The sequence below is a fragment of the Cygnus atratus genome, chromosome 3 (genome assembly GCF_013377495.2).
Source record: "Cygnus atratus isolate AKBS03 ecotype Queensland, Australia chromosome 3, CAtr_DNAZoo_HiC_assembly, whole genome shotgun sequence".
Classification (NCBI taxonomy): domain Eukaryota; kingdom Metazoa; phylum Chordata; class Aves; order Anseriformes; family Anatidae; genus Cygnus; species Cygnus atratus.
Window position 1 is genome coordinate 86,774,389 of NC_066364.1, and position 15,787 is coordinate 86,790,175.

Here is a 15,787-nt window from a genome sequence, read left to right on the forward strand (position 1 = left end):
CAAAACTTAAGCAATAAGCTCTTCACATGCTATGTACTCTAGAAGCTCCTAAGTGACCTGTAAAGGAGTCTGGGGCAAATCCCGTATCTCAGAGCTGGGCAGACAGGCCGAAGTATAACTAACTGTAAAGCTCAGAACAAATCATGCATCTCTGTACAAAAGGCCAGAGAAAGAAAATCCTCATTCTCAGTTGCTTCCTTTAGTTATTATTAAGAGGTGGGCCTGGAAATGCCAAATCCAATAGGAGTTGTGCCACTGCCCCGGACCTTACAGACAGGGAAAAGTAATCCCATTTACCCACTCTTCAGGGAAGCCCACTTGAAGGTCAGTAAACGTATTTTCAGCTCAACTTGCCTAGAGTCCTCAGTGTCACTAAACCAGTCTAGGAGTGATTGCTATTCTGTTTGTTTATTGTCTCAAGAAACACAAAGTATGCTTATTTTAACAAGCTTCCTTAGCGTACAGTGGACCTCTGCAGCTGTCACTGTGTTTAGTGTTGATGAAGAGTGAACTGAAAAGTTTTTGGGCTGAACTTGTATTTTGGCTAAGTATGCACTGAGTCTCGCTTTGAAGACAAATTTAGTTGGTTGACAGGTGAAGTTTGATGGTAGCAAATGCTTGTTTGATATTAGCAGAACATTTTGCCTCTCCCAACCTCATGTACTTCTTATTTCTTCATCAAGGAAGCAAATCAGGAATAGCCTTGAAAAGCAAGTCCCATTAAGTTTTGATTTGTCTTGAACCAAGCATTACTGAGACCTATTTGGATCATGTAATTTGAATCTGAATTTACCGATCATCTGAAATTCGAAGGATTAAAATCTTAAAATTTTAGTATACCAGTCTTTTTGCAAGCAAGAAAATTATTGAGGATGATTCAGCAGTATTGCCCACAGGCTATTTTGCATCACTCTGAGACTCTACTCGGTGCAAACCCACAAAACCTGAGAACTTCCATGTGCATGGTCTTGGTGGTAATCTTACTACTAAGGACTGCAGCATTAAAATAATGTGCATTGTACCACAGTTTAAAATGGTTAAAAAATTAAATACAGAAAAAATAAAATAAAATCCGAAGGCACTCCCTTGCTCTATCATCAAAATCCTTAGCCTTCGAAACAAAGGACTTAGGGTTAGAAAACTGGATGTAGTCTGTACCCTATGATTAAGAGTTGCAGTAGTGGAATAGAAATAAATGTAGCTGAGAACGGGACATGTAGCGTGGTAAGTCAAACAGGTAATACTGCACACAGATTCTAAATATTCAAAGAGAGATGTTCCTGGTGAAGATCCTGCTTAGCAGTATTGCAGGTGTTTGCTTAATATTTGGGGACATGTGAGCTTAATCACAGCATGGGAGGTGAGCTTCAGTAAATGCCTATTAAGTCTTTCTATTCTACCTTACTGCACCTATTTGCCTTCAACCAAGACACACAGAATCATCTAGGTTGGAAGAGACCTCCATGACACACATCCAGAGATGTTGCTTTTACATTTGCAGAATAGGGTTGTGTGTAAACACCTTGATATTTGGCTCAAGATAATCATCCTAACCTTCCTGTCCAAAAATGTCATTGACACTTGCAGTTTGTTGCATTTGAACATATGATCTCACTATAACTGTATGCCTTTGGTGTTCCTCTTCCTCAGCATCCTGTGATTTTCCCTTCAAGAAAGGGAAATTTGAAATGCAAATGGCAATTTTAAGTAGTGGCAAGACCCTTTGCAAAACCTTCTCACAGCTTGAGAAAGGTCCTTTTACAAAACCGTATGTGCTGTCTGGCAGGAGTAGATGATGATCTAATTCCTGTCACTGAACCAAAGCAAAGACCTGACTGGAGCTGTTCAGGAATTTTAGGACAAAATGTAATGTCACTGGAAAATGCTGACCTGTCAAAGACAACATATTCTTTGGAAATAGTTTGGTTCCAGCTAACTTTTCTCAAACCACAGTCATATTACCTTTAAAAACTTGCCTGGTTTTCTGATGATTCATGTAGAGATCTGCTCAGGAGTTTGTGTTCCTAAGGTCCAAAGCTCTGGCCAGCTCTGGCAAAGGTTAAGATAAGTTGGGCTGGAGGGAGCTGAAGCCCCAAAGTTTACAGTTTCTGAAGAGAAAGGTGGTTTGCAGAAGAGGACACTCAAGAAAATAGTCAGAAGAGATCCCTCTAGTTGGTTGTTGTTTGCTTCCCAGCCCCACTTCTGGGCTACAGCAGCTGATGAGAGCTTCTGCAGACAGTGAGGAAGGTCCATTGCTCAGCCCTCCTGACAGGAGCTAGACCAGAGCAGCGGCAACTCAGCACCTTAGGCTCCATCCTGGCAGCAATAGGGCATTGCCTCTCTTGTTCCCATCCCTGCTGGGAAAGGGGAAGGAGCAAACGGCACCTGGCTTTTCCCAGTGTCAGGATGGAGGACGAGGGTGCTGCTATGGAAGCTGTGGGAGGAGAGAAGCAGCACCTCAGAGAGCAGCTCTTCATAAATCTTGCTCCCACCCATATAGACCTGATTCAGGGCTTGAGAGATCAAATTCGTCTGTGGACAGGGGATAACTATTGCCAGGTTGGTGGCGGCCCCACGCACGTTCGCCCCGTGTTTACAGAACACGCAGAGCACTGACGCCTGCTGTTCAGGCGGTCCCCAGGACTTGAAGTGTCCTTCTCCTTAACCCCCGGCCTGTAACACAGCGTGTGGCAGCACGGACAGCTTCAGGCTCTTGTGTTCAAGCAGGGGCTCTCAAGACTTCCAGTCTCCCCGCGGCGGGACTGGGTGCCAAAAGCAGACGCTGCAGTTTTTCGGCTGCCAGCTCTGGGGTCAGGAGCCGGGGGTGTCTGAGTGCTCTGGGCCGCTGCCAGGGTGCTGCGCACAGTGCCAGCCCTCAGGGCCACGGCCATGCTGGGGAGTCCGCAAGAGGCAAGTCAGCTACGTTGTCCTTCTGGAAAAATAATAACAAAGCAAGACAACCAGAGAAATCCAGGGGGGTGACACTAGCTGAAGTTGCCATTCCAAATCAGGGGGAGATCTTTCATGTTTCAGAGTGTAAAAAGCTAAGTTTTAGGCAAGTCTAGCCACAATCTCAAGGCCTCAGTCTATGCAACTACTGAGGCATCTACAGACTCACTGAAGCAGAGCTAACCAGATACTCGTTCTGTCCCTTCACCAGGGAATGTTTCTAACACATGTTTGGTCTTCAAAAGGCAAAGCGTGTATAGCTCACAGTAAGCCAGTCACTTACTCCTTCAGGACACTGACCTTCCTGCCTCTCTTGCTGTGAGCAATCAATCAGAATATTGCAGCCGATACCTGTAGCTGCCTGTAACTATTATTAATGCTTCAGATAACTAGATGTATCGCACATCCTAAACAAAACGGCACTCCACCAGCACTTCCCTTGCTCTGTGGCAACCATAGAAGCAGGACAAAAGATACCTCATACCTTCAGTAGAACCTGCCGGTCTTCACACTTCTTGCTCATGCTGGTGTTATGTCCATAGATGCTAGGAGCTTGTCAGCATATTTTCTTTTGAGCCTTGCATGCTGCATATATGGCAGAATCACTTGAGAAAGACTGTGAGAGGCCACCCACATGCTTGGACCTTCCTGTGAGGACTTCAGAGGATCCCGGCACATAGGTTCCTGCTTCCTGTGATGGCTGTGCTTCTTTCTGCCTCCACTTTACCCACTGTCGGTCTCACAACAGCTCCTCAGCCTTGGCTCTGCACCACTCCACTCCTCACTGGGCTGGTGCTGTCCCAAGGGACCAGAAGTTAGCTTTGCAGGGCATGTTAAGCCTCGGTGACAAACTACACTTTGTGTTGTGAAAGCTGAAGAGTTTGTGAAGTATTTGGAGGGTCATAATATGCACAGTGGTCTCTAAAGCCTAAAAGTTATCCTGGCCCTTGCTGCCTCAGTCAGAGTGAAAGCTGTTGGTGAAAGAGAGGGTTGGAAACCACAGTTTTGAGCTGTTGTGGGCATCAAGCAATCTTTCAAAACTGTTCACTCAGGAAAGATCTGCCTTCTGTAGCACACATTGTTTACAGGCTGAATTCCATCCTGCAGTTGATATTTATAGCTACTATGAATCTTTTAAAGGAGAAGGGCCTCTAATTGCCATAAGGTATGAGGTTTTAACAATATAATACTTACAGAGGTTGGATAAGAGGTAAGATGTGTGGTAGCCTTTTTTCTTCCTTTTTTTTTTCCTTTTCTTTTTGTAGCCAACACATTGCAAACAAAGAAATATAAAACAACCTGCCCCCTTGCTGGTTCCAGCAACCACAAGAAAAACTGCATACAAAGCAAATTAAGACATATCTCTTTGTCCTAGGGCAACCTAGTTGGCTGTCTGTTTTTTTGATTATTGGCTGTTCAGTATACAAGACTTCTTATTTTAATAGTTTCATATACACGGGAGAATAAGCAACCTGACAGTTCCATTAAAAGACAATAATTACATGCATTATAAGAAATTGAGATGCATTTGTTTCCTTAATAAAGCAACCCCAATCTAGCTGCATTTGTGGAGAGACAGTGCCTCCCAGTGGTACTTAAGAAATATAACAGGCTGACCCATACTTTATTTGGCGTACTGGATCAGGTGATTGTTAACTGGCTCATACTCACACCAGGATCAAAAAAATTCCCACGCATGTTGTGCACTGATGGTAATGTGAGTCTGTGTCCATCTCTATTTTATACATTTCATTGGAGCTCCTAAACCAAAATAAAACAGAAATATACAGCACCAGTCATGCTAAGCAAAGAACAGTAAAAAATGCCACAAGTCTCCATCTTCTTAGCTTACATTTTGTACTTTCTTCTGGAAAATTCCTTTAAGAAAGTAAAACCCTACACCTCTTGATTTTTCCAGCTTCCTACACTACCCTGAAGTTAATGTAGTTTTCTCAGCACCCTCGCTAAATAAAATGCTATTGGCTTGAGTACAATTCAAATAATTCACTATTTTGTCATAGCACTTTTGCTAAAGTCTGTTGGGAAAACTATTTTATATTTAGGGCAGGAGATGAGATGTTTTAAAATCTTTTTCTTCTTCCATCTTTATTCTAGCTTTCTGGCTATTGAATCTGCTCTTACAGTTGAGAATGTGTGAACACCACTTCATATTTTCAAGTGCAAAGCTGTCTTTGCTCTACCTTTAAAGTGCAGATAGAAATTCTATTGTGATTTTTTTTTTCAGGAGCCAGATCAGGCTTCCAAATGGAAACTCAGTGCCAGGTTTAATTAAAAACAAATTGCTATTGCTTCATTTTAACATAAATGAAAAGTTTGCTACTTGAAATGAGATTAATGTTGAGGAGTGTTTCCTAATCTAGCAATAGTAAAGTCATTGATCATTTCTGTAGAGCAGCAGCTCAGTAATTCAATTCTTTCAAGGCAAAATTTTTGCTTAATCTTTACTGAAAATTTGCAGAGGTTATTCTTAAGCTCAGCAGAATGAGTCCAGTAGTTTAAGGGTGGTTCTGTGCCAGGCACAGACTATAACCGATACACTGCAGAAGATGAGACAGTGCATATCCAAGAGCCAGAGGAAGTGAAGAAGTGCTGAAGCCCAGGCTCTACTGAAGATCCAAGAAAAATTCGTGGTGACATCAGTGGAGCTTAACTGTAGGTAACTGCTTATAAGCATTGGTCCAGTTGAGTCATATTTTTGCAAATCTGCCAGTGAAAAATCCCTCAAGGCTGGGGAATACACGTGCCTATGAGTCTTCAAATATACTACAGTAGTCAAGGTTACAGATGGACTCTCTTTCCAAGCCATGGCTTTAATGAAATACTCGGCTTTGTCCTAAAGCCTCCTAGTCATCCTTACTTCCTTCCATGTAGTGCTGGAAAAGATTTGCTTCCTAACAGTCATGCATGTTCACTCTCATCTGCTAATGTGATGTTCAGAACAGAGGTTGTTTAGGCCTTCTCTAGGCTTATCTGTGAAATAAATTTGTAGATTCCCTTTTAAATCTTCAATTGTGGCTGTGGACAGGGCTGAGCTAAAGATGCTGGGGACAGCTAGAAAGATGACTCTGCAAAGTATCATAATTTTACTTACTTACAAAACTACAGCATATGGGATTTAGGGAAATTTTTAACTTCAGCTAAGTCACCTACGGAACAAATAGAAGGTAATGACTTACTCATGTTAGCACTAAAGTTTCTTTTCCTTTCTCACAGCGATTTTGGCAGAGAGGAAAGCAGGAGGTACTGCAGACTGTGTCTTTTAGTGGAAATTAAGGTGCCACTCTCATTTCTCATTTTGCCATACTGAGTAACCAAGGCTGGGAGGACTTGCAGGGCCAAAAGCTGGAGTCTTACATTCAAGTACCTGACTGAAGGGTTTCTCTCTTTCTCTTTTCTCACAAATGAAAAGAAAGCAGAGCCTATTCTTGTAAAAGAGAAGAGAGAGATGTTGGTGATGATGTGATTATCACCTTCATAGAAGTTAAGCCTAGGAATGTGTTTCGTGTACCAGGACCATGTGCCGTTAGGCATGGTTTAAGTACAGAACAAAATCTCCCTGCATCAAGGGCACCTGCCTTGCCCTCTTGCCCTCAGTGCATGAGCTTCTACTGGAGTTTTCCCTAAGAGCCTAATGCTACTAGCAGTGCTAAGCTAGATGCGCTCCACATTCCTGCGTTCAAACCTTCCATTGAAAGTGTTTGGGGGTAATTTTGAGTAAAGAACCTAAGGGATTGTGAGTAGAGCTCCTGAGACATTGATATGCTATGAAGCAGCGATAGGCCTAGAAGTAACTAGGTTTCTGCAAGCATCTCCAGATCAACGAGATTGCCCTCTGGACACTGGGATATTCATGGGCTTGAAAACAAATAACCTTTTCCTGTTTTCTCTGTTATATTTTTGTACTTTGGAGAACTTCTTCTGAGGTTTTACAGTGACAAACCCAGTCTTGTTATTTGCTTCCTTTACGCAGGTGGCACAACTTGATCCAAATCTCAAGCTAATTTGTGAGGTCCCAATGTTGAAAGAATTTGAGCGGATGCAGCTCCCACAAAATAACTTGATTCTTATTTCCCAGTTCCGTAAGGAAGAGTCACAGAGGAAGAAAGGAAAAGGAATAGAAAGGAGTAAAGTTAAAGGAAAAAAGGAAAGCAAATACAGAGGAGTAAAGTTAAAGGCTTGCTTCCTGTATGTGGAGGAATCTCTACCGTTAGAAATAGGCCCAATCTTGTTTTCCTTCCACTGGAGCCCAGCACGTTTGCACACAAGAAAAATAACACGATAAGGAAGTTAATGCTCTTCTTGCGTGCTAGCTAGTTATTAGAGACTCACAGTAAGGAAGGTGATCAGAGAATACTTGTCACATGCCCAAACTACCCTAACTCAAGGAAACTGCCACCTCAGTGCATCATATGAGGCAGGTCAAGCCTCGGGTGAAGCAAGCTTTCTGTGTAAGAATTTTAATTAGCAATGAGCACAATAAAATACATAAGCTGCTGAAAGTTAACAAGTGCTACTGTTTGAGATTTATGCTCAAATCCATGCCGTGGACTTCCCTTTCCTCACCACCATAACGGATTAGCAGTATACTGGATAGTAATCTGCAAATATTACAATCATCCTTCTAATCTTATTAAAAAACTTGTAAGAAGCATTAAGGACACATTTATACCACTTGTGGGAAACCGTCCAAATACAACGAACCAAAAGCTGCTTATCTACAAGCAAAAACAGCATTATATGACTGAAGGGGGCCAAGTTAATCAGAACTATCAAGGGACTAATTCAGGTCCAGAGGGCTGGGAAGGCAGATTAAATGATCGTTCGTAAATCATTGAAAGCATACACTATACAGTATTGTAACAACAAACAATGATCTTCTGTAGGGTGCAGTTTCCTGCTTTCTATATATCTATGTTTTGACATTTTAAGTATCTCATCAGCATCGTTTTATCCCCAAGTTGTGAATGTGTAGCAATAGCATTATAGCTCAGCTTGTTAATCATCAGACCTTTAGGAAGGAAAGGGATAGACTGTAAAAACAAACCTAAAATTGGTCATGTTTACAGCCACTGCTACTGTGCTTAATACAAGCACGTACAAAATGGAATATGATCCAAGATATTGTGGACAAAAACTGGGGAGAGCAACTGAGGGACTGTGAAAAATCAGCTTTATATACACCTTAGGCTCCTTTGCTTTATAGCAAAGTGGGGAGGGCACTGCTGGTTAATTTTTGCTTTTAAAATGTTGTGTGGAAGTACTACATGTGCTGTTTTAGTAAGGAAATCAGCACAATAATATGAAGGCTTATCCACTGACTCCAGTATGTTTGGCATAACTGGAATTTTATCTTTCTTTACCTTTCTTCTAGTAGGATTGAGACTATCCACAGGCTCTGATTACTTTTGATTCCTCTTCCAAAGGTTCGGTTACCCTTTTTTGAAAGTGGTTAAACCTTTTCTCTTTGGCTGCTTGCTTTTTGTCCCCTGTAACTAAAATAAACTTGTCTGCTACATACCAAAAGTAAAGGATTCTTCCAGGGACTACAGTTAATGACACTTATTCCCGATCTCAAGACATGAAACAAGTTCCAGTTCTCTGTACAACATAATCTTCCATGTTTCTAGTGCCTGATTTTCCATTGCTCTATACTGTATGTATTTATTTACATCAACATATAGTGAGGGCAAAAGGCTGCCATTGCAAAGTGCTCTCTCTTTGGCACTCCAGGATAAAAGACAAAACAACACACTGGGGAGAAGAGGAGTAGTCCTTTAATTACAATAATTAAATTATGCATATTTTTGTTTGCTTGTTTCATAGAAAACAAAAGAGTCTTTAGACTGCAAGAATAAAGCTGAATAGCATGAGGGTCTAAAACAAGTCAGTGAAGACAGCAGTTCAGTTACATAGCACTGTCAAATCAGACTTGTACAGATTTATCCTGAACCCTATGAGCAATATCACTTGTTCATTTTCGTGACTTCATGGACTTGTTTTTTCCTTCTCTTCTCCCTTCCTTTTCTCCACTGAAAAACTCTACATATCCCAGTTATAGCTCTAGGAACGTGATTGCCTCAGTGCTGAGCACAGCTCTTTGGTTTTCAGCATAGCATCAGACATGAGCCCTTATCTGGCTCTCTCCAGGCCTTAACCGAATCTGCCTCCTCTGTGGCTCAGGTTTCCAGCTTGGTCCTCTTATTTCAAGATGCCAACTGCCAATAAAATGCCACAAGCTCTTGAAGTATAAAGTAAATATTGTCTTGGTCATTCCCATTTCTCAGCATCTTGTCCTGGTTTGCTCTGAGCTTCTCCTTAAGGTCTCTTAATTGTAATCATCCTCAAAAAAGGATCACAGCAATCCTTCATTCAAGCTTCAGGACTGATTTTTTTCCACCAACTATTTGCTTTCCTATTTTGTTTGTTTACAGAACTATGCATTAATCTTTCTCTTTTCTATAACCTTTACAATTAGAATTTGTGTAAAAGTTTTATACAAACTTTCCTTGCTGCATTTTATTCCTGCTAACTGAAACTCATTGGGAACCAAAGTGTTTCCAGTTTTATCCTTGTATGCTTGTGCTCAGTTTTCACTTTTGTCTTCTCTTACACACATATGTTTTGATTTTCAAAATGCACATATTCAGTTTTAAAGTTACTATTAATATTCTTCCCTAGAATTTCCACAGCATCTCTTGAGATACAGTAACTGGCTAGCTGGATTTCTTCAAGTTCACTTAGTTCACCAGAGACTGATCTTACACGTAGGTTATTCCATCCCCTACAGCTGTCAAATGACTCATGTATAATAAACATAGCTTTCTCAAATTTCTGATACCTTCAGCTATGAAAGACAAAAAAAATTAAAAAATAAAAATAAAAAAGGTCACATTGCTAGGTGAACTATTCTGATATGTTTATAATGTTTTGATCACAGCAAATGGATAGACAAGATTAGACGTTTACTGCCTATTCCAGTGCATCTATTTACATTTTAGTGCCATCAAATATACAGTGGATTTCTTCTGCAGAAAATGATAAAAGCTGTCTCTTGCTCAGCTACTGGATCATGTAATTAATATAAACTGCACCTCAGCCCAGAGAAGGTAAGTCATAGAAGATCAAATGTGATCTTCCTGTGGAACAAATCAAGAAGCAGCATTCTGTTACCAAGAAGCATATATCAAGAACCATTCTGTTACATCAAAGAGAGCACTGGTAGACATATGAATTGCCATCTCCATTTCAGTTGCTGGGCTGTGTGGCCCTGGCAAGTATTATTCAAACTTTTCAGCCTTGGTATCCAGTGACTGCGTGTGCAGAAAGTTAACAGTAGGTCAGGGAAATGAGCGGTATCACCTTTGCAACCTCCTGACTTGTGCTTCATGCAGATTAGCCAGTCCGGGGATTGGTATGTCAGATCTCCGACTACAGTGTGCATTACTAACTTGAAACGAGCACTCCAATACATCATGAAAACCAGCATACAGAAGATATCAAAACCTCAATGCAAATGTGTAAGAAATGACTTCTCTAAACTGTATGATAGGATTTCTAAGTCTTAGTAGTGTACAAACTTCAGACCAACTTGTTAAAACATTCAGATTCTCAGCATTATATGCTTGATTATGGTGTGAAATAGCAGAAAGGAAATTACCTGATTTTTTTTCATCACCCTCATCCATACTTACGTTGTCAAGTACAAGTCCTTCAGCATAAACAAGGTTCTTTATTCCATCGATAAGTTCACTTACCAAAAAAGCATAGATTTATACAGCATGTTAATTTAACACATTAAAAAAATCATTTGTAGAATGAGATACACTTCAGCGACCTTAGATTGTTGTGAAAAGTAAATAACAGTTTTGCATGAAAATATGACTGTTGGAGACAACCAACCAACCAGCCAAGGTAAATGGACCCTTCATCTGAATAAGTATGGCTGTTGTTATATTCTTAAACTGTTCTCCCTAACAGTTTTGGCATATGGGTGTGTATGCAGAAAAGAGAATTCTAATTTAATGGGGTTCCAAAATAATCTTGAGATAGATTCTATTCTGAGATATTCCTGAGATAGATTCTATTCTATCATTCAGTTCTGTCATATAATGGAAGAAAAAATCAGGTTAGGACTTCTGAGGTCATCTAGTTCAATTTCCTGCTCAAAGCAGGGCAGATTTTGAAGTTAGATGAGGTTGCTCAGAGCCTGGCTGGGTTTTGAAAATCTCTGAAGACAGTGATGAAATGACCTCTCCAGACCCTCTTCCAAAGTTTGACCACCCTCCCGGTACAATAAATAAATAAATAAATAAATAAATGTCCAACTGGAACTTCCCTTGTTCTTGCAATTGTTGACTCTTCTCATTTAGTTGTGCATTTCTGAGAAAATCCATGTTTTCTGTAACAACCATAAGGTAATGGAAGACTGCAATTAGTTTCCCTGTTAGCCTTCTCTTCTGCAGCCTAACCGTGCCCAGTACTTCTAGCCTTTCCTTGCATATTAGGTGTTCCAGCTCCCTGACCATCGTAGCGGCATTTCATTGGACTTTAACCAGATTGTGAATATCCTTTTTATATGGGGCAGCCTGAAACCACACATAACACTCCAGCTGTGGTCCAATGAGTGCAGAATAGAAGGGAATAACCACTTCCCACAATACATTATTGCTAACGCAGCCTACTGTTGGCTTAGTCTTTCCCACTGCAGGAGTGCTTTGCTGACTCACAATCACCTGTCTGTGAAATTTAATATCATCAGTACTTCTGTTTCTCAAGAGAAGACACATTCACAAAGAACTTGAATGTTGAAAAGCTCAGAGCACAATGCAGCGGCAGATGACCCAATCCTCCATTAATACCTTGCTCTAAAAGTAGTGCTGAAGAATACTGGTTTGTGGGATTCACAGCACAAGAAAATGCATGTCCCTTGTTCTTATTGCAGAATCCTTCACTTCTGGTATGTCTGGAGCTTACTATACTGTAGTTACTACATTCCTCTTTATTGTAATTTTAATATGAAACAAAGATTCAGGCTAGAAGCATTTAATTAGTTATTGGAATGACTTATCCAAAGATACAGCAGATTTTCTGTCTTACAAAGTGTTAGCATCAACTCTAAACATCTTTCAAAAAGATGCTTACCCAGAAATTATGACTGGGATATAGGAAGCAATGAGGGCAAATTCCCATCCAGTGTTACAGGTCTAGATTAGGCTATGTTAGCACAACACTCTCTAGCTGGCTGCCAAAAATAAATATGTCTGTTGTGAAAACTAAGTTGAAGAGATGCTATTCTGTATTCCATTGCACTTATAAAATTTAGCTAGCTTATATGTCTAGTTGTCAGCTTTGTCGTTGTGATCTGTTGCTCATCTTCCACAGTAAGAGGTGTAGTATCCACAGCAAGATCATTTATCCACACTGGCTTCCTGTTAAATTAAAAAGACTTTCAATGAGCAGCAAATTATTCTTATGCTCATCAAAAACTGACTCAGTATATATCTGTAGGTTTCTTTGCAAGTTTCCAATTACTTAATATCCTGTTTGCTTAAAGAGTATGTTGTACAATACCTTTCTGTTGCCAGAAATATGTGGACATAAAACAGTGTTCTGTGACCTAAAGCAAGTTCCAACACATAACTAGTTGAAATTTGAGGTTACAGCAGTTCTCAAAAGCCTGGATTAACGGTGAAGTTAGTAAATCTTTCCACTACCCGTAGAAACGAGTGCATGTAAGAGGCATTTACATCCTTCCCTCTGTAAAGGCTCCCGGAGGGACGATGACTGTAATTGAGCAGGGCAGGGTGTGCTGCAGCCCGTGCTCACTGCATAGCCAGGCAGGCCCAGGCAGAGGCCCGCAGCCCTGGATACAAACACAAAAGCCATTTCAAAGTGATTGATTTGTGCTATTAGCATAAAGATTGGCCTAAACTGGTATTGCTCGAAGATGTTACGAGCAAGAACTGCCTGGCAGCTCAGCCTGCTCCCGCTGCCACAGCAGCTGGCTCCAGGCTTCCCCCAGAAATTTGAGCAACACCCGTGCCTGACTTCGTCACACATTAAATATTACAAAATGTTCTAGTAAATTCGCACCCCACTCGATACCATACTTCTAAAACTAAAATTAAACAGGAGCCCTTCCTAAAACAACCCTGTGTGGACAGACAGTGTCTGGGGAGCAGCCGTTACATGTGAGGAGCTCCAACAGCCCAAGCAGCGCAGCGGGCAAGTGGCAGCCATTTGAGATGGCTCCGTGTTTTTCCACGCAGTCTGGGCCCTCACGGTACGGGAAAAGGCCTGAAAAGGCCCGAAACCTAGCCACAGCATCCGGGCGCAGCCAGGCACCTAAAAATCCTGATTTCTGTTGTTTTGTTGTTGTTGGTGGTGGTGGTGGTTTTTTTCCTCAACGCTCGGGCCGGGTCTCCCTGACAAAAGCGGGACGGGCGCGCCCCCCGCTGGCCGCCGGGCCGGGGGAGGCCGAAAGCTGCGCGTTTGGGCAAACGCTGAGGAAAAGCAGCTCGGATCGAGGGGGTTTGTCTGTCTTCTCCCTTACATGCCAGGAGGGAGGAGTACTGTGTGGCTCGAAAACCTGCCCGCAGTCCTGACTTTTGTTAAGCAGGGGCAGAACGGCTTCCCGCTGCCTCCGCCAGTGCATCCTTTGTGGGAAACTGCAGCTGGATCTTAGCTGGCTAAAAAGGTCCTAGGAAAAAAAAGAATTCTTCTTGTATTATCAATGCCATGTCTGAAACGAATGATAGTAAATGACAGCAAATGTCTTTATAAATAGACTATCAAAACCAGCTAAATAGAACTACTTATGTGCCCTAGTTCATGTAGAGATAGATCACAGCCAGGCTCACAGACAATGAGAAAATATGGAAAGTATTTCCAAATAGCAAACAAGATCTCTTCTTCATCAGGCATCCTGAGCGAGGTTACAAAATTGTCTTCTATGTCACACCAGCCTGCACATATTTCAGTTGTGTACAGAAAATCATACATCACACGCACAGCATTGAGCCTGCTGCGTGACACGGTGAAAATAGGAGAGAAAGAAGTAGTCACTTATCATGCAGTCCGATTTGTCACTCCTATTTGGTGTAACTTCTAATAAAATGTGAGATTGTGGTGTGACTCATCTCGTCACGCAATATTCTGTCATTAATTATCATTGTTCCAAGTGTCATCAACACTGATCTAGTTTGAGACTTCATCTTTTTCTCCCCCTCTGCCATCCCTTGCAGTGCCCTGATAGCTACTCCTTATGTTTAGCAAGAGGTACGTTACTTTTGTCCCACACACCCCTTAAGTCTTGTTCTAGTAGTGCAACATTACTGCGCTTATTAGGAGACAGGTACAAAACTCCTTAAAGGCTTTGAGACCCAACATCAACAAATAAGAATTACAATGAAGCAAAGTAAAGTTTTGCCTTAAGCACAAACCCCTCTTTGACATGGTACTCTTTGTTGTCGTGGCTTTATGTTAGTCAATAACATAAAAACAAAGGAGCCTAAATTTGTCCACTGACAGATGTGTCTGGCATGCTGTGAAGGGCACAGTTTCCAGAAGCATCAGAGATATCCCAGCAACAGCAGGGAACAGCACAAGCACAATTGTGTAGGTAAATATAAGTGTAGCTATAAAGAGGGAGACACATCAGAAATTGAAAGGAAGCCTATTACAAAGGTCTTGTAACAAACAAGTTCCACATAATAGTCAAGACGATGAGTTACTCTTGCCAGATGTCTTGATCGCTCAACTATTTAAAAGGGGAATCAAAATGCACAAAAAGCTGTAGGGCCATTTTGTATAATTAAGGTTTCAGTTAAAGGTTTTCAATTAAAAATAGGTTCCATACATTTTATATGTGATTTTTTTTTCCTATTGCTGCAAGGAAACTGATAATCACTGTAATATGTCCGAAGAGAACCCGAACACAAATTATATTTCATATAAACCCAAACTTCAATTATCTTTGGATATGGGAAAAAAAGAAGTTTCCGGTCATGCTCTCTCTGTAAAAACCAGATAAGCTTTTACTTGTTCAAAATTACTTGAGATGGAACTCGCAGTGATTTTCTGTAATGGGATATGTATGGGAAAGGATGTTCCTTTTGCAAATCAAACCACTTCTCTAGAGCAATTTATCTTCTTTTAACTTTTTTGGTTCCAAATATATCAATATTTACAAAATTTCTTTACAATGAGGGTAGTCAAACACTGGAACAGGCTTCCTAGCAAGGTGGTTGATGCCCTATGCCTGTCAGTATTTAAGAGGCATTTGGGCAATGCCCTCAATGACATACTTAAACTTTTGGCTAGCCCTGAAGTGTTCAGGCAGTTGGACTAGATGGTCTTTGTAGGTCCCTTCCAGCTGAATAGTTCCTGTTAAATCTTAAGCCTTAAAAAGTTAGATCTTTGTTCCCGGTTCTTCAAAGTATAGACCACATAGAAAGCCATCATGCCTGTTCCCTTATTATAACAGGGACTAGCAACAGCACCTCAATCTTATTATTTTAAAACTTCTTTAGTACTACATTCAAAAACAGTGCATCACAGCAGTGTCATGAAACAGACTATGAATGGAGGATTTGGTGATGCTCTGCAAGTTATCACAGCTACTGCTAACAAGGCCTGGCGAAGGAGCTATCAGACTGATGGACCCCTGGGGAGCCCTGGTGTGGTTGATGGCTGTCCAAAGACACCATTGATGCACGCGGGCGTGGGATGGTGGAAAATGAACACCATGGCAGCTGCATGTGGATACTGAGAGGGAGCAAAGCTGAAGGAATGGGCGTCTTCTCGCAGGTAACTAATG